Source organism: Phocoena phocoena, chromosome 8, assembly GCF_963924675.1.
Source record: "Phocoena phocoena chromosome 8, mPhoPho1.1, whole genome shotgun sequence".
Taxonomy (NCBI): domain Eukaryota; kingdom Metazoa; phylum Chordata; class Mammalia; order Artiodactyla; family Phocoenidae; genus Phocoena; species Phocoena phocoena.
In genome coordinates this window covers 27882532-27902258 of record NC_089226.1, presented here as the reverse complement: position 1 = coordinate 27902258, position 19727 = coordinate 27882532, and the positions used below count along the sequence as shown (strand labels likewise).

General features: G+C 33.4%; 1 protein-coding gene and 1 non-coding gene across 4 annotated transcripts in view; both read left to right on the top strand.

Annotated features, from left to right (window-relative positions):
- GRIA4 (glutamate ionotropic receptor AMPA type subunit 4) overlaps nucleotides 1-19727 on the top strand; it is a 520203-nt gene that overhangs the window by 56728 nt on the left and 443748 nt on the right. The gene's annotated exons all lie outside the window — the stretch shown is intronic.
- On the top strand, nucleotides 3362-3433 carry TRNAE-UUC (transfer RNA glutamic acid (anticodon UUC)). The gene has a single exon. It is a non-coding gene; the product is annotated as a tRNA-Glu (tRNA).

Below are 19727 nucleotides of genomic sequence, written 5' to 3'. Positions count from 1 at the left end.
AAATATTTAGGAATAAACCTGACCAAGTAGGTGAAAGACTTATATGCTGATAACTGTAAAATATTGATACTGGAAACTGATTCAAAGAAATGGAAATATATCCCATGCTCTCAGATTGGAAGAATTAATATTGTCAAAATGGCCCTACTACCCAAAGCAGTCTACCTATTTAATGTGATCCCTATCAAATTACCCTTGAGGTTTTTCACAGAACTAGAAAAAATAATCCTAAAATTTATATGGAAACATAAAAGACGCAGAATTGCCCAAGCAATCCTGAGGAAAAAGAACAAAGCAGGAGGCATAACCTTCCCCATCTTCAGACAATACTACAAAGCCACAGTAATCAAAACAGCATGGTATTGGCACAAAGACATATGGATCAATGGAACAGAATAGAGAGCCCATAAACCCACACTCCTATGGTCAATTAATCTATGACAAAGGAGGCTATAATATACAGTGGAGAAAAGACAGTCTCTTCAGCAAGTGGTGTTAGGAAAGCTGGACAACCACATGTGAATCAGTGAAGTTAGAATACTCCCTCACACCACACACATAAATAAATTCAAAATGTCTTAAAGACTTAAATATAAACAAGGCACCATAGAACTCCTAGAAGAGAACATAGGCAAAACATTCTCTGACATAAATTGTAACAATGTTTTCTTAGGTCAGTCTACCAAGGCAATAAAAATAAAAGTATTAATAAACAAAGGGACCTAATCAAACTTACAAGTTTTGCATAGCAAAAGAAACTATAAACAAAACAAAAAGGCAACTCCATTTATTTGGACCTACCCATGCTGACTCTCACTTCAGGTTTTTAACCATTACTCTTTATTGTTGTAGCACTGCCCATGGAGAAAGGCATTGGCACAAGACCAGGTGGGATGCTGCAAGGAACTAGGGCATAATGCAAGGTACTGGACACTGGAAATGAAAGGAGGCCAGAAAGTAGGAAGCACAAGTGTGAAGTGATTTATCTGACTGTAGTATATAAACAAAGCTATTAATTAATTCTTATTTTTTACAGAGCCAAAATAAAATATATAAAGCACTGCTAATTTCTCAACTCTTACTTGAATTCAAAAACTCTCCTTTGGGGAGCAATTTATGCCAAAATGACTTCATAAGTATTCAGATGAAATTAGGAATATGTTAATACATCACATCTATTTGTGAGACACTTCCTACAATGAATTTAATGCTGATAAATTATTTTCACAGAAAGATAGTACACAAAGTTTGGTCTCCATGCCATTTTTTGAAGAACGTTTATGCTTACTTGCATGCAGGTATGTGATAGATGGATGCTTTTGGCCAAGAAGGATCCTAGTCATAGTTTTCACCTGAACATGGAATAACAACTAGGAATAATCAAGTGAAATTCAGTTATTTATCAAAACCAAGGGTCTTTCCACCTTTTTAAAAAACAATTTGCGTTATTTTAATGTTTTTCTGTTTAGAGACAAAGTGAGGGCCGTGAATAGGTGAGACTGTGTACTTAAATACTTTAAACCACAACCTGAGAGTTCTTAAAATGTAGTTATTAATGACAGTGTGTTAATAACCATTGTTTTGCTCTCTCAAGGGACAAAAAATAAAAGAAACCATTTTATTTGATATAAATCTCAAAGAACAACTTATTTTAATTTCTATCAATTGTACCCTATTTTTCACTGATCCATTCAAACAATATTTATTGAATATCTATTATGTGCTGTGTACTATGTTAGTGCTAATATATATTTCCATAAATGTTTATGATGTCCTTCCTAACTCTCTATGAAAAACTATGGGGGAAAGATGACAAGAAATAAACTATATTTTATCAAAGATTCATTCATGTAGATATTAACATGAAAGTACTCCTTCATGACTTCTGAATTAACTGGTTTAAGCAGATATTCTGGAAAACTTAATCTCTTTTTTAAAATATGAGATAATGATTATACCTAATTGAGTCAGTGTTTGGCATAGGTTTATTGTTATTTTTGTTGGTATTATTCAAATTGTATGATTAAGTTACTGAAGAGAATCTTTAGTATCTGGTATGTGTTACTTTGATCATTTTTGAATTAGTTATTCATAAAAGAAAAGCTAAGTAGATGTTGTGGTTACCTTACCTAAATTATACTGGCTTTCTTTCTGTTTGGTTTTAACTTCTTAACCTGATCAGCATCTGCCTTATATGAAACATTATTTAATTTCTTCCTTTGTTTGTTTTTGCTTCTGAACACCCCTTTTGACTTAAAAAAAAAGTCATGCTTCTTTTTGGTCAAGCTTAAACTGTCAATTTCTTAAGCATCTTCCTGAATTGATTATCTACTCTCTCCACTGAGTATTGAAACACATGGTCTCAAGATTGCTCAGTCTCTTCAGTTGTTCAAGTGGAGCATGAAACAAAAGGCATTAAATACTTCCTACAAACAGGCCTCTCTAGCTATAGTGAAAATACTTTCAAAGTCACACAACATAACTACCCATATTCAGAGCCATTTATGCACATATTGCAGGCAGGGTAATTCAACTTTCATACTTTTTTTTTTTTTTAATTAAGCAAAGGCCAAGTAGCTATATACCTTGTGCTGGATTCTGTTTGCTTCCACCAAATAAAGCAGATTTGATGGCAAAGTACCTTGTATGAAAATACCCTACATTTATCTTCTATGGATTTAATGTTTATTAAAGATTATGATATAAACTGCTATGGTGATAAACATAGAGAATTGATAACTGCAAAAGGCAGTCAATGCCTAGAAATCAAAGTGGTGTAGAATGGAAATGAAAATGAGGGTGTCAAGGACTGGCATAACCCATATCATTAGACTGTTTTGAAAAATATCTCAGAAAGAAATGACCTCTTGTTTTATTTGTTTGATTTTTACTATTTTTAATTGCACAAGTAATCCTTTGCCACACAGTAGAGATTATCATACTAAGTGAAGTAAGTCAAAGACAAATATCGTGTGATATCACTTATATGTGGAATCTAAAAAAAAAAAAATTATACAAATGAACTTACCTACAAAACAGAAATAGACTCACAGAGATAAAAAACAAACTGATTATTACCAAAAGGGATAGTAGTAAAACAACAAGGACCTACTGTATAGCACAGGGAACTATATTAATATCTTGTAATAACCTATAATGAGAAAAATCTGAAAAAGAATGTGTGTATATATATATATATATATATATATGTCTGTATATATACGTATAACTGAATCACTTGCTGTACACTTGAAACTAATACAACATTGTGAATTAACTATTCTTCAATTTGAAAAATCTGAAAATATTAAAGAACTAATAGTCTCCTTTGAGCTTGGTTTAAAAAGTGAATAAAGGGAATTCCCTGGTGGTCCTGTGGTTAGGACTCAGCACTTTCACTGCTGTGGCCCAGGTTCAATCCCTGGTCAGGGAACTAAAATCCCACAAGCCACACAGCATGGCCAAAAAAAAAAATAAAGTGAATAAAACCTGAATTCTTAATCCCAGTATCTTTCCTGAGCTTTGTTCATCTGTTTCTAACCTTCTTCTGCTGGACATTGCCAATTAGATGCCCCTGGCACAATGTCCAAAAAAAATTTACTCCTCCATCATTTGCTGCTTTTTTTAGAGTACATACATTTCAGTCACATATGCCAGAAAACTGGGAGTCATTTTTATGTCTCCCACACTTCCTACACATTAATCACCAAACCCATGATACCCCAGAATTTATCTTATTCTGTGTCTTTTCTTCCACTTTTATAGCCTCTGTTCTAATTTTGTCTTATTGCTGAATTATTACAATAAACTTTTTCACATGTACCACCTTTACACTAATCTCTTTGGACTTCATTTTCCATACCAGAATAAAAACATCTAATTTTATATGTATAATATATACATATAGCCATATACATATATATGTTGTTTGTTTAAAACAAAAACAATATCCTTGCCTTATGATCACCTTCAAAATTCTTTCCTTATTACCTTCAAATTCAGTCATACAGGCTGTGCAGTCACTGTGCTTTTATTCATGCTGCTCTTTCTGACTGGGAATACTTTAACCAAACCCTTATACAAACAAATAAAATCTCACAATCTCTCACACAAGCCCAGCTTCACTTTTTCACCCAGAACGTAAAATGCTATGATTTATTTTCTCACAGATCTATTTTGATCCTTTATCACAGGATAATCACAATGCATTGCACTTCATGGTTAACTTGTTGGTCTCCCCAACCCTATTCCTTTATCAAACTTGGAAATCACTGTATAGCAAAGTGACTCAGTTTTACATATATATATGTATATATATATATATATATATATATATATATATATATATATATATATATGTGTGTATATATATATATGTATATATATACATTCTTTTTAATATTCTTTTCCATTATGGTTTATCACAGGCTATTGGATATAGTTCATCACTAATTATTAGAGAAATGCAAATCAAAACTACAATGAGATACCACTTCACACCAGTCAGAATGGCTGTGATAAAGTCTACAAATAACAAATGCTGGAGAAGGTGTGGAGAAAAGGGAACCCTCCTACACTGTTGGTGGTAATGTAATTTGGTACAGTAACTATGGAAAACAGTATGGAGGTTCCTCAGAAAACTACAAATAGAATTACCATATGATCCAACAATCCCACTCCTGGGTATATATCCAGACAAAACTGTAATTCAAAAAGATACATACACCCCTATTTTCATAGCAACACTATTCATAATAGCCAAGACGTGGAAACAACCTAAATGTCCATCAACAGATGAATGGAGAAAGAAGATGTGGTACGTGTATACAATGGAATACTACTCGGCCATAAAAAGGAACGAAATAATGCCATTTGCAATGTGCAGATGCATCCTTATGCCTTTCTTCCATAGATACTTCTCCCTCTCTGACCATTTCTGGTAAAGCTCCTTTGCTTTCATTTGTTCATGTGATTAGATTAGGCCTGCTTGGATAATACAAGATAATCTCATCTCAGAGTCTTTAACATTAATCATTTCTGCAAGGTCCCTTTAGTTCTGTAACCTGTATTCACAGGTTCCAGGGATCAAAACATGGATGTCTTTGTGGGACCATTTTTCTACCTACCATACCTTCTTTTCAAAATAGAGAATGGCTTGGGGAAGTATGAGAGAGAGTTAAAAGGACCATACAGAGGAGGTGGTAAACAGAAGGTTCATTTCTGATGTAGATAATAAATCAAATGAGGTTCAAAATAAGAATCATATTAGGGGAAGAAAGGTTAGATAATTATTATAATATCACCTACTCTTAAGGAAATATCTATTAATACTGGTAAAGTTCTATTCCATTATTACAACTGATATTTATAGACTCTGTTAAAATGTACATCACAGACTCCACACACCACAGATGCTGACTCAGGAGGCCTTTGCTGAGGTGCAGAATTTTGCTTTTTAACAAGCATATCAGGTGATTTCTGATGACTGTGTCCATTTACTACCATCCTTCAAGAAATGATGCTGTAGTATTTATTTCTTTACCACTGGAGCTAGAACAGCTTAATTGCTCTAACTGGAATTTTGAACTGCTGACTCTGGAGAACATATATTATTCAAAAGTGACATTTAGTATGAAATAGAACAGCACAGTAACAAATTTTAAGTTAATGTAAATAGAATGATTGGGGCTTATGAAAAATACAACTTTTTAATCAGTTACTACAATTCTTTTATCATTTAAGGATTGTGTACAATTAAAATGAGTTGAATATCAAAATAAATTCATTGATTGGCCACTCTACACATAAATCTGGGCCAACTGCTCTGTGAGGATCAAAGGAGTATTCTCTGTGGTCACACCTTTAGAAAGCATATTTGATCTTACCCATTCTGCTTTAAAGCTAAAGAGAAAATAATTTCTCTAATGGAATGTTAATGGAAAAATAGAGTTAATGTAGCTCATAAATTACCAAAGAAAATATTAGTTTTAATATTACTGTATTTAGTTTACTATAAATATAATACAAATTGAAGGACACTTTCTAATACTAAAGCCCAACTATGGAACTTTCCCATAAAGAGAAGTACAGTGATCCAGCAGAAATAGATTGACATTTTAACATAAAATTGAGACTGACTTTCTGATGCAGAGCTTAATATTGCTTTGTAGTGACAATGATAATGGTATCCTCAGAGCCAAATAATTAGGTATAATTTTATTTTACTGAATTACCACCTGTTATTTAACCCAGAGATGCAGTCATCTCCATGAGTTAGTTAACCTATGAGTACTATAAGAAAAAATATATGTTAATTAAAGGCTTATTAGAAAAATTTATTTTTCTAATTTCTGATTATTTTTACCAATCTAAAACTTGTTTACTACTTTTATAGTTTTGTTATCAATTTTCATACATATTACAGATATTTATTAAATACCAGCATTCATTTAACAATTTATTTTTAGATTAGGTAGGTCACATATTTCCTTGTAGCTGAATTGAACTTTCTTAATTGAAAATCAGATTGGATAGCTCAGTTAACTTTTCTAATTAACCTATTCTAATCTATCCCCTTTGCTCTTAGAATAACTCTAACCACCTGAAGGGGGCTGAAAAGGTCAACACCATCTGACTCCTACTCCCCTCTCCAGCCTAAAACTAGGTTCCTGGCTCCAAGTAGCTCACAAAATAATTGAAAAAAAAAAGAAGCCACCTTGAAAACACATAAAGTGTTATATGGCAAGTGACATTAACATAGAACTATTCATATATAGAATATATATATGAATATATATATGAATATATATATATATATATATATATATATATATATATATGTAGAATAGGGTGTACAAGTCCAAATAAGTTTCCTGACCTTTGCACTGGAGTTGGCAAAATGTAAAAGTAGAAGGAACCCCTTAATAAATTGATACAAATAAAATAAATGTTTTCTTCTATATGAAAAAGAAGCAGTTTTACTCTCCCTTTTGTTAGGACTTGGAAAAGGCTTTTATCCATTTGCTATGAATTTTGTGAGCATGACAAGATGTCAGCTCACAATTTACCACTCTCATTTTTTCCACAATCATCTCTCATGAAATAACTCTATTGTATTTATTAGTCTTACTTAAGAATAAATATTGGACTATTAATTAACATTTGTTTAATTAAAGACAAGAAAGTACTCAAAACAGGTGCATGAGTTATTTATTATATTCAGAAACTTTATGACTGATAAAACTATTTCTTAAAGTTATCTACATCGAATTATGAGATCAATTGAATATAGTTTTAAAGGCAAAAATTTCAAATAGCAGGGTATATCTAATGTTTTTTAAATGTAAGTGGATTTTCATGTGTTCCTAGATTTTTTTTTAATGTAGTGAGATTCAAGGAAAGAACTATTTAACAACCACCTGCATATGTAATCCATTTAAAGTTACCTCTATATTTGAAGTATAATCTGTTACTTACCTGAATTACATATGAAGCATGAAGAATGTGAAAATATATGTGGAAATGGAGAAATAGTACTTGAAATATCTATTTCTTCTATGTAATAGTGAAATATTCTACCAATTTCTTGCAATCATGTTTATGTATGTATTTTGATAACCTATATATTCCATGGTATATTAACATTTTGCCATGCAAGTAAATCAGTTTTATAATTAATTTTAGCAATGTTGGATTAAGATGAGGTTAGCAAAGTAAACAATGTGTGTGAGTGTGTGGCAAGAGAATTGGGTAATCTTTAAATTTATTCAAAGAAGCCAAGTCCACATCTCTATAACTTGATACCTACTAGATGATTTAGAAACCCATTTGCCTATGATGAGTTTTGTTGAAAGAAAAAGGATGGAGTAGACTTCTGAAGATAGTAGTAACACTGTGGCCAAATACAGGCTACATTACAATTCAGTCATGGACAAAAATTATGAATTTCTATCTGGTGGACAACATGGTTTCAGTATGTCAGCAATTTTGAAATTGTCTGCATAAGTAGTGAACCCAGCTATTCCAGCATTTCCATTAAGATATGTATACTGCCTCCGAAGCCTATATATATTGTATTATTGCATTTATTACTACTGGGAATTAAAAGTATGCATCAAAAGGAAAGCCTAGTTTCCAAGTTTAAAAAAGGAGTATTGCAAGAAGAAAATGGAGGGTTACTTTAGTATCCCTATCTGTAAATATGAAACAAATCTTTTATGCCATGAAAAATAAAACAAATGCTGCTTCAGGTGAGAAGCTCAGTTGTAAAATCAAAACCTCAGTAGCACTAGGCCATCATCTCAGATGAAAGTATTAACCTTCTCTTAATCTTCAGGGACTTGTAAGAATTAAAGATATAAGTGCCTATGTAAAAAAGGAAATCTCTGCATGGAGAACATTTTTAAAGTACTAAATGGGCTCCTTGGGGATATGTTCTTACAGTAGCTGACAGGCAGAGAGTTATGTTCTTTTCAAGATTTTCACTATAGCTGAAACTCAGGAAAGCTAGTCAATTAATGGCACAGACTTTGAGTTGATTTCTGTTTTCAGGTAATTAGGTATGAATTGATGTCAACATATAAAAATTTCTATGGATAATTGCTTCCCCCTTGTGCTGATGCTCTCTTTGTAAATAGCTATCTGCCACTTATTTGTATGAAACTTTTTTTAAAACGCGTGATATTTGTGACCCAGGGTAACTCTTAACTGAAATCTTCTGCCATTTTGAATTCCATAAGAATATAATTACTTGAGTCATCTGCTTATTGACATAATCAAAGAACAATAGTTTAATATTTAGGAGTCAAAGCAGTTTATTGACCAGTAGATTTAATTAATCTTTAGAATTCCTCTCTTGCTTAATTTTTAATAGAAAACACTGAGGAATTTAAAGAAAGCATAACCTGACACTTAAAAACTCTATCTCAAGTGTCATACCCTTCCTCAATTGGAATTCAGTTTTAATTTTTGTTTTTGTTTTGCGGTACGCGGGCCTCTCACTGTTGTGGCCTCTCCCGTTGAGGAGCACAGGCTCCAGACGCACAGGCTCAGCGGCCATGGCTCACGGGCCCAGCCGCTCCGCGGCATGTGGGATCTTCCTAGATCGGGGCACGAACCCGTGTCCCCTGCATCGGCAGGCGGACTCTCAACCACAGCGCCACCAGGGAAGCCGCAATTTTAATTTTTGAACTGTTTTCTTAAGAACGAGGTCTATAAGGATCGTCAAACATTAGAGTTATTATCCAATTAATTTCAGTGTTTTTTATGACCTTGGACTCAGAAAATCTACTTCTCTGTAATATTTGATTTCCTATAATAGTGCTGTCTTATTTTCAGGATCCAAATATCATTTTTTTAATTGTGGAATCACAGGTTTTTGGCAAATGTGAGTATTTATATGTTCTGATATTTATACTATTTCAATTATCCAATTTAAAAAATATGATACGTATCTATATTCCAGATATATTTAGTCATTTTATTAATATTTGTTCCTAGACTAACTGTAGTGATTCTAAGAATGCATGAAAGACATTATCAGTATGCCTTTGATCCTTTCACAGTAGTCTTCTCACATTTATAAATGTATTAATTTATTCAACAAGTATTTAATAAACACCCAATAACCAAAATATGTTAGGCACAGGGCATATGTTAATAAATAAAATAGAGAATGTTCTTTTTAAAATGTAGTATATAATAAGGATGTTAAGTATTGAAAAGAATAAGAGGAAGTAGGTGAGCACTTACACTACTGATAGATAAAAAATTGTTATAGCCACTGTATAAGGAAATTTTGTAGTAAATAGCATTATTAAAAATAGGTGCATATTCTTCTGGAACCAGCTTTTGGTATCTGCTCTAGAAAAATACCTGCACAAGTATACAGAAGGCCATTTCATTATTTTACAGCAGAATTGTTTGCATTAGATAAACTAGAGAAACAAACCAATGTTCTTCCATCAGTAATGGCTAAATAAACTACATTGTAATACTATGCAAGAATTTGAGTGAATAGGACAAAAGTTTCTTTGGGTTTGTAGAACATATTCACTAGATATCTTATATTTTAAAATATCTATAAAAACAAATCAAGATATTTACAGGGGTATGTGTGTGTATAAATTCATAGTAAGAAGTCAGAAATGTATACATGAACTGATAATAGTAGCTCCTTGTGGGGAAAGAACAAGGTATGTGAGTGATGGTAAAAGTTAACTTCAGCATTATTTCTCATATCATAATATAACATTTGTAAAATTAAAAATAAATACCAAAAATAAAATGTAGTGTGATGCATGCTGTAGAAACATGCAGGAGTGAAGAACAGTAAGTGACTAATTTTAGGTAGCTCTAGAGCAGGGAAATAGTTCACATTACTGAGTTCAACAGACATTCACTGTATGTGTTACATTCAAAAGTGCATTTCACCAATTTATATTTTAAAGATTTCATGAAGGTATGATATAGGGTTTGTGCAGCTTTTCCCATGGCAAAACTTCCTACAGTGGCATTGGATATTGTTTACCCCAAAGTCTCACACTTAGGGCAGCTACTCCTCGCCCTCTCCACTGCCCACCCTGCACCCTATGCTGTTTCCTCTTTGGTGTCCTCCTTCCTGGTCCTATGAATCTCAGCAGCCCTCTCTTACCAAAATCTTCTAGATGTCACACATGACCCTCCCACCTCAGTGTACCTGTGGAATTAAAGTATCCTATTCTCTAGTCTGTTGCTTTTCTCATGAGGAAAATCTCTCTCTGGAATTCTGGCTGCTGAAATGTTTCACCTTGTTATGAAGTGTATCTGCTAAACATTGCAGTGGGTGCTGTGCCTACCAAATGAGTTGGGTAAAATCTCATCTTCAAGAAGCTTCATTTCTAAGAGGGGAAAAAAGACAGGTTGACCAAGAAGTGTGCTAACGTTGTGTAAATGTAGAGATAGAAGTATGTAAAGAGGACATTGATCATAAACGGTTAAATTTAAATGGAAAGGATGGAAAAAATTTCACAGAGAAGGTGAAATTTTAAGTGAACATTGAAAGAGCAAATGTTGCATTTTCTGGACCCTGAAGGATGAGCTTAATGATTAAATTTAAGATAATATATTTTAATAACCACAGAAATGTTCAAATACTTTAGTATTGCTAGAGAAAAGAAGTCTTGGGGAGCAGAAATAGAGGGAGGTGAACATTTCCCTTTGCACACCTGCTATTGAATACTTGGTAATTACATATGAATATAAGTATATTACATAGGTCACACGCTTTTAATAAGAAAAATGAGCAATTAAAAAAATTCAGTTATACTAAGTACAGAATTTGTAAAGCACAGAAGTAGCCCTATATAATGTTATTGTTAAATAAGTGCATATATGTGAAAAAATCAGACTTAAAGATAAAATTATCTTCAGTATTTCCAGATGAGTGACAAACAAGTGATTCAATCTCTAATTTTTGTTTATCTTTAGAATGAATAAATAAATAAAGATAATCATTAAGCTATAAAACCTTAAATATAAACTGCCTTTGAGCAATCATTGTAACTTTCTGGTGTGTCCTCTGGTGAAGTTAAGAGAAGGACAAAGTGATAACCACAGTTAAGCAACGCACTCTTGATGCATGTAATGTTAACTGAACAAGAAGTTAACTGGGCAAAAATAAATTGAGGTAGCTTTCTTCTGTTTTACTCAGCAGGAAACATTCCTAATGAACTGCATGATCAGTTAATAAAGTATCAACAAATTAAGAAGATGCAAAAAAACGGGAAATGGCCATGCAATACAATTAGCAATTTTTTTGAAAAGGAATTTACAAATTCAAACAAAGAGTTTACCGTCCCTAAACAAAACAAAGCAAAACTTCAGTTCAGATCTTGAGAAAGTGCTGTGTATTGTAACTATCTTTTTAATGTGTTTTAGACCACCACATCTCAGATTCCTTCTTGTCTTTCATACCTAGTATTCCCTAGTAGTCACTTAAAAAATAGCATAGCCACATAGCAATTTCAGTCTAGAAAGAAGATAATATTTGAGTTGAGACCTGAATGAGGGAACTAGCCAAGCAAATATCTACAAAAAGAATTTTAGGTTCAGGAAACAGCCATTGCAAAAGCCAATCTGGCTTGTGTGCATGAACAATGGAGGTATTCCTAAAAGGTGAGGTCACAGAGGCAGATAGACTAAATAAATATTTGTAAATTATGATAAGGAATCTGGATGTGTTGCACTGTAATCATCTATTTGTCTGCATCTTCCATAAGCCTGTTCAGAGACTAACTCCATCTCATCTCCCAGTGTATCACTGAGGTTCATACTGTGCCTGGCACTAACTAGACACTATGTAGATATTTTTTGGATGAAATGGTAGATGAACAACCTATTTTATTGGAATTTGGTACTTCCGTATATAACTTCTATTCAAGTATGTACTTTAAAAAATATTATAATTTATGTATTTGAAAGCCTGGGAGCAAGCTATATTTAAGCCAGGATTTGGGTCACTAACAATAATAAGAAAGTTCTCTATGAGTAAATGTAAAGGTCATGTGGGGTCTCAATTATGTAGATGCTTTAAGCTAAATCTAGTTCAGCATTGATTATGATGTTTCCTTTCTCACATAGAACTCTAATGAGCTTTACCCATTATCTTGATCATTAGTGAGCAAGCATTTCAGAAGATTAAAGACAGTGGTCAGCTGAAAATGGTTCTCACTTGTCTTATTCACTTTAATTCTATATTTAATTGGGGAAGCTAATGCTTTTCTATTTCAGTTTTCTATTCATAATTGTTGCCTCATGAATGCAGTACGGCTTTTGACATTTCATGTAAGCCACACAGAATTTGTATTCTACGTTTATTTAAGCAACTCTAATAACCTGTTGCTTCATGAATAAGCTCTATGTTTAGCATCCAAAATTCACCTCTGAATTTCAGCTTTTGAAATTAATTTCTGAGTGTTTATTCACAGAAGCTTCTCACTGAAATTGCCATTCAGACTGATGTCAGTGAAGCACATCAAGATATTATGAGATGAGACTCTGAATAAGTCATTCTAGATAATTTTTTAAAATATATTTAAGCTAAAAGCATATTTAAAAAGCATAGTATTTGCAGAAGTAAATAAAATGAAGTGATATTTAATCATAGAGGGTGGGATGTGAGGTTTTTTGGGGGTAAAGGGGTAAGTTAGGAGAGAACTGTAGTTAATTTTCCCACTTGAAGAGATTTCAACCTTGAATTGTCAGAATGTCTTCGAGAATATTGTTTAATGAAAAGAAAAAGACAAGATTTGGAGATTCCACTAAGGAAATTGTGGTTTAGTGAATGATTAGTCAGGGTTCTCTAGAGAAATAGAACTGATAGAATGTGTATTTATATATGGAGAGTCAGAGAGATTTATTTTAAGGAATTGGCTCACATGATAATAATGGAGGCTGGCAAATCCAAAATCTGCAAGGTGTTTTGGCAGGCTGGAGACCCAGGGAAGAGCCATGGTGTAGTTCAAGTTCAAAGGCCCTCTCCAGGCAGAATTTCTTCTTGATTGGGGAAGGTCAGTTTTTGTTCTATTAAGGCCTCAACTGATTAGATGAGGCCCACTCACACACAGCAGAGGCCATCTGCTTTACTCAAAGTCTACCAATTTAAAGGTTAACCTCATTCAAAAAACACTGTCACAGAAATATCCAGAGTAATGTTTGACCCAATATCTGGGCAATTAGCTCAGCCAAGTTGACACATAAAATTAACCATTACAAACCTACCCCTTGTCACCTTGTCACCTCTATGCATCTCCTAAATTATACTTAATCTCTCAATAAGGACAATAATAAGGTCATAATTCTGCCTAACATGATACAACTAGCCTGCATACAACTGAAAATGGCTAACCCTTTTTCAAGTACAGGATGCAAAGTCCTTGTGTGATGCTTACTCTTCTCCTTGACATCCTGTAACTTAACTATTATGATGTAAAGTTAACAATACTTGAATACTATAATACAAAGTAAATGCATCTTCTGTTACATGATAAGAGGATAAGAGAGGACAGAAAACACATTTGTTTCAAATGTGTTTTCATATGTGAAAACACATTTGTAATAAAATAAAGAAAATATTCATGACAATTATAGTTCTGATTTCTATATGGTCATGTGGTCAGAGCAAGCATGTCAGCTGGTCATGGTTCATTACTTGGTGGGGAGACCCAAACCTTCATTCCTGAGACATAGATATTTGGATGTTGTATGATACAACCATTCAGGTTTTCTAGGAGCTTCTAACTGAAGACAAATTTATTTTTGACTTTCTTAAGTACTGTTTCCAAAATATTAAAAAGGAAATACCATTAATGGTGAAACAGTAAATATACTGAACCATTTCATCCCCCAACTCTCTTCAGGTTGGAATCCCTCAGTGGCCAAAGACAAGACGTTTCTTTGAAATTTGTAATTTTAGCAACAAAGTGCATACAAAACTACTATTTAACTCCATCAACTTTTATTTGCTTTACAAACTAGTGCTTTTCAATGACTTTCTATCAAGTAAAATGAGCACTTCAAGGGTCGTACACTGCTCTTTTCATTGGAGACCAGTATAAGCAATGTGTTCAGAAGATATACTTAGGGTCTGTCTACTTAGCAGTGGGACTTTAAACAGATAGCAAATAATGCACTTCTTGACTAGAGATATGGTCAGCCCTACTCTTACTTACAGTTCCAGCCATGGGCATTACTTAACCCTGGGTACCAAAAGCAGTCATGATCAGATTTGTGCTGTTTCACACTGTTATTTTAACCCAGCACTGCAGTTGGCTCAGATGATTAATTAAGCAACACTACAATTTAAAGAAGATCAGAGCTTGGAACCCCCACACTAATCTCTAGGAAATGACAGTCACTTTCACAGTAATAAATGATTGGACAGCAACTATAGTTGTCTTTAGCAAAAACTGTATGCTTGAACTGATGATGCATATTCCAGGTGTGAAGAATGACAAAACCTTCACCTATCATATAAAAATATCCCATAATCTATCCCTTTTTTTTGATAGGTCAAGTCCTCCCAGAGGGAAAAAAGATCTATCCTCTAATATTAATCGTACCTTTGAAATACATAACCTATTTATAATAATGGTAGGTCTTCGAGTTTTCTAGTCTTAGAACTCTAAGGAAATAAATTGACAAACTAAGGTTAAAACACTTAAGATAGAGTGGATGTATAAGAAATTTAAAAATCTATGTTTTTTCCCTGTATATTAAACATATATATTAAATTTTCAGGCATTTCATTCAATGATATTTAATGTTATATTTTAAGTTTGTATTGCACTTGATATTTTGCAAATTAATCATTGTATATGATGGCCCCTAAAATAATATGTCATTAACTAATATTAATTAGTTGGTTTTTTATTTGCTCATACCCAGAATCAATCTGAAGCAGCAAATAACTAGTATCTTTGACACTTTTAAAAATCTACAGTTTGATTGGAAAATGTGTGATAACAGACAATATTTACTTAACTTGGAACTAAGCTTAAAACCAAGGCTTCTGAAGGCCAAAGGAATGTTTTTTTCCAGCATAAAATAATATATAACCAACTTTTTAGAAACTTCCTTAGATTTTAATTTATGACTCATTTATGCAATATTTCATCAAAGAGTATTGATATATAAAATATTTCATTTCATTTGTTACTCATGGAAATATTTACTACTACTTTCTAACTCTTGTCTGGTGTGAATAATAACATATAAAAAAACCCATCATCTTTATCAAATAATACACAATACATTGATTTGACTATTTGATCATAATATTTAGATAGTGCAGTGTTGTTCAGTATCATACAATTATGAAAAAAAGCAAGGAGAAGAAAACTGAAAGTCTTAAGAACCTAATGGAAAGAGTGAAAATAGGGAAAGCGGAAGATATAGAGGAAATGGAAATAAATGCATATTATTGGAGTGGGGGTGTGCCACACAGACTGTTTCAAGGGAAGCTTAGTGTCAGTATGATCGATTTTGCGTCATCAGGATATTCTGAGCTTAAGAATTTCATGGATGCCATTATACAAATAGGGAACACAGAGGTTGCATGATTTGTTCATCATTATACCATGTATCTGTTACAACTGTATGTAATCCTAATGCTCTGTGTCTCAGTCATTTGTTTGGATGAATGAGTTGCTTTTGTTTCAATTGCTAAAATAAAAATATATGAAGATTTTGTTGGCTTAGACTGACCACACTAAAACAAAAGAAAATAAAACAACCTTAGGTGATTTTCTTTTCTGAGGAAAAATAGGGTAAATAATGTAACCTAAGGGAAAAAAATCAGTCCTGCTTAATCTTACTTCAGCAGAGAAGGAAAAGAATTTGGCTTACTTAAACTCTGTCTATTCTAAAGATGGACACTTTAGAAATAGTATTAACTTTTCAAGAATTGTTAATATTGCTTAAGTTGATGCACCAGTATTTATTAATACACTAGAAAATAGTAGACTAATGTTCTCATAAAGAAAGTATATTTTTTAAAAAATCCTTTATCTTAATTTCATTATAAAGATTACTCAGTATTTGGTGTATGCCTTGTTTCCCATAAGTCATGTAAAGATTTGGAATCTTGAATAACTATTTGCACTGATTTTTCTTGTGAATAAAAACAATATGACTAATCTCCTGGCTAAAAAAGAATATTCCTCATATGGGTTATAGCATTTATTATTAGGTAACACATCTATTTATCGATTATTTGTCACCTGAATTCTTTTGAGTCTGGTTTTGTCACCAAAATCCTAGCTACAAAAACAGAGGGAGAGAGAGAAGGAAGGAAGGAGGGAAAGAAGGAAAAAGTGAGAGAAAGAGATAAAGAAAGAAAGAAAGAAAGAAAGAAAGGAAGAAAAGAAGGAAGGAATGAGAGAGGCCAGGAGGGACGGAGGGAAAGAGAAAGGAAGAAAGAAAGAAAGGAAGAAAGAAAAATTCTTCACACACCCATAAAACTGAAATACGCCCACTGGCTGTAGCCTATCTTCAGAAATGGATGTCACTTCATAAAAGTGAGATTCTCAGCCAAAGCTCTAATTTTAAAATAAAACATGAGCTTTAAAAAATTTTGTGTTCAAACTTACTGGACTTGGCCCCTGGTTTGAAATCACTGCCAAATTAGCTCTGTGACAGCATGAAAATATAATGTTAAATCCTATGGATTTGCCATTTTAAATGTCAAAACTGACAAGTGTCAGCACTTTGATATAATTCAACCTAATAGAAGAGTAATAGTCACTACAGGGTATGAGGAGACAATATGTTTGTCTGCTAATAGTTCTTAATTACATAAGAGAAAGAAGTCAAGTATGAAAATTATGTTTTATATATGAACAGAAAAGTTTTAAAGTAGATTAGATTGGATTGAGAATGGAAGTAGGATGGAAGACATTCTAAGAGAAAAGAGAAATACCAACAAATATATGAAGGTAGGAAAATGTAGACTATATTGGGAGAGTTATAACATAAAAAGTAGACTTCTATTGGATGCATGTGAAAGAATAGAGAGAGCCAAGAATCTAAGGGCCAACAGTGGCCAGATTTTAAAGATCTTTGACAGTTACATGAAAAATATTTGAATCTAGTACATAATAGAAAAAGTAATAAAGGCTTTTCATTCAGAAATGTCACATGAGCTGTCCTGAACTGTTTTAAGATGGGTAAGGCAATGGTGTGTATATTGGGCAAAAGGTGTATGAGCAGACCCTCAAAGCTGAGAAATAAAATTGAAACTATTTTAGCAATAATAATCTGGCAATAACGCTAGAACAAAATTGGCAGAAGAAATGGAAAACAAAAGAGGGACTTGAGAAGCACTGTGAGGAGTTAATCTACATTCGTTACTCTCTTCTATAGACATGGTTAAATGCTATGAAATATCTAGATTTGGTCTCCAAGGATCTTAGAGTGTAGTAAACAGTATAACAGATGTAAGTCAGTGTCTATTATTAAATTTTGTGGCCCTTCTACATGCCAGACTACTAACAGGTAGAAGGCAGAAAGTGATATTACTGGAGAGACAGTGCTAGGGAGTTCCTTCTGGGGAAGAGACAAGAAACACATTGTGAAGAAGGGGAAATAGTATTTACATCTTCAAATATTTGTAGACTTTGGACACATCAAGATGACTTGGCAATTAATTCAACATGGGGGAGTTAGCAATTAAAAAAGAAGAATCAATGATAACTAGGTTTCCAAATCTGAATGACAGTGCTCTCTAGGGAAATAAAGATATCTTGATTGAAGGATGAGATAGTTCTCAGAGGAATGATGATGACTTCAGTTATAGCCAGGCTGAAGGTGAGAGATGCCAGTGCAAGTGCAGAGTTGTGAGTATTGAGAGAGCTGAGTTAGGCAGGAGACACTTGAAATACTAAGACCTTCTCAAAACTCCAGTCACTCAATATCACTATAATATATCATTTTCCCCTTAAAATGCAATAATGTATGGCTGATCCTTAATGTTTCTACATATGTTTATAAAATCATTTTTATCAGTTTTTTAGTTCTCTGCATTTTTCTTCATTTTAATCATCAGCACCAACAGCTGCATTTGTTTGTAAGAAATGAACTTCTTAATCACCATCAAAGAATGGTTTGATATGGAGCACTAAGCAGAGAGCAAGAAACTGGCCTTATGAAGAAATTAGGTTTACTTCCATCCAAAATCAGTCTCAGTCTGTGACTGTATGCCTCTGTCTCTGTCTCTGCCTTTCTCTCTTCTCTCCCTCTCTCTCTGTCTTTCTCAAATATCTGGTAACTGACACATTTCAGGGTCTTGGAAAATAGAAATGAGAAAAATATGATGAAAATAAGGTGGAATAGGAAACAAATCCATACTCTCAACAATATACATTAGCTACCAATATGCAACAGGATTGCATAGTGCTAGAGATACAATGTTTAATGGAATAGAGGGTCACGTTTTTATGGTACTTACAATCTATTCACCATGCCTTCAACACAGTTGCATTTCACACATCTGCTATGAGAAAGAAATTTTGGTAGCAGAGAGGTAGATAGTAATATACAGCTAATACACCATTAACAAAGATGGCTGTGCTAGAAAGAAAAAGTCTCAGATGCTATTTATATCAGGAGGATCTGACCTAGCCTAGTTGATCAGGGAAGGTATTTCCAATGAGGGGACATATAAAACAACAACTGAAGAGTGACTTATCCAATATATTAATTGTGGCAAACATATTCTAGACAGATGAATAGCAAGTGTGAGAGAGTGGTTTAGGTAAGGTAAGAGAGGATATATGTTTAGATTTTCTTTTATAAAAGAAATTAAACAAAATATAAGATTATTTGCTTTTTAAATTAATACATGTATTTTTATGATGAAGTGGTTTAATTATTCACGGCCATGGTTATTTGGAGGGGACACAAAGGAGGGGTGGTATTTGGTTAAATTGGAGACATTGTAAGTGGGCAAAAGGAATAATGTATTAGATTCAGGGACAAAACTTTTGCTATCATTTAAGAAACAATGAGGGCTTCCCTGGTGGTGCAGTGGTTGAGAGTCCGCCTGCCAATGCAGGGGACATGGGTTCGTGCCCCAGTCTGGGAGGATCCCACATGCCGCAGAGCGGCTGGGCCCGTGAGCCATTGCCGCTGAGCCTGCGCGTCTGGAGCCTGTGCTCCGCAACGGAAGAGGCCACAACAGCGAGAGGGCCGCG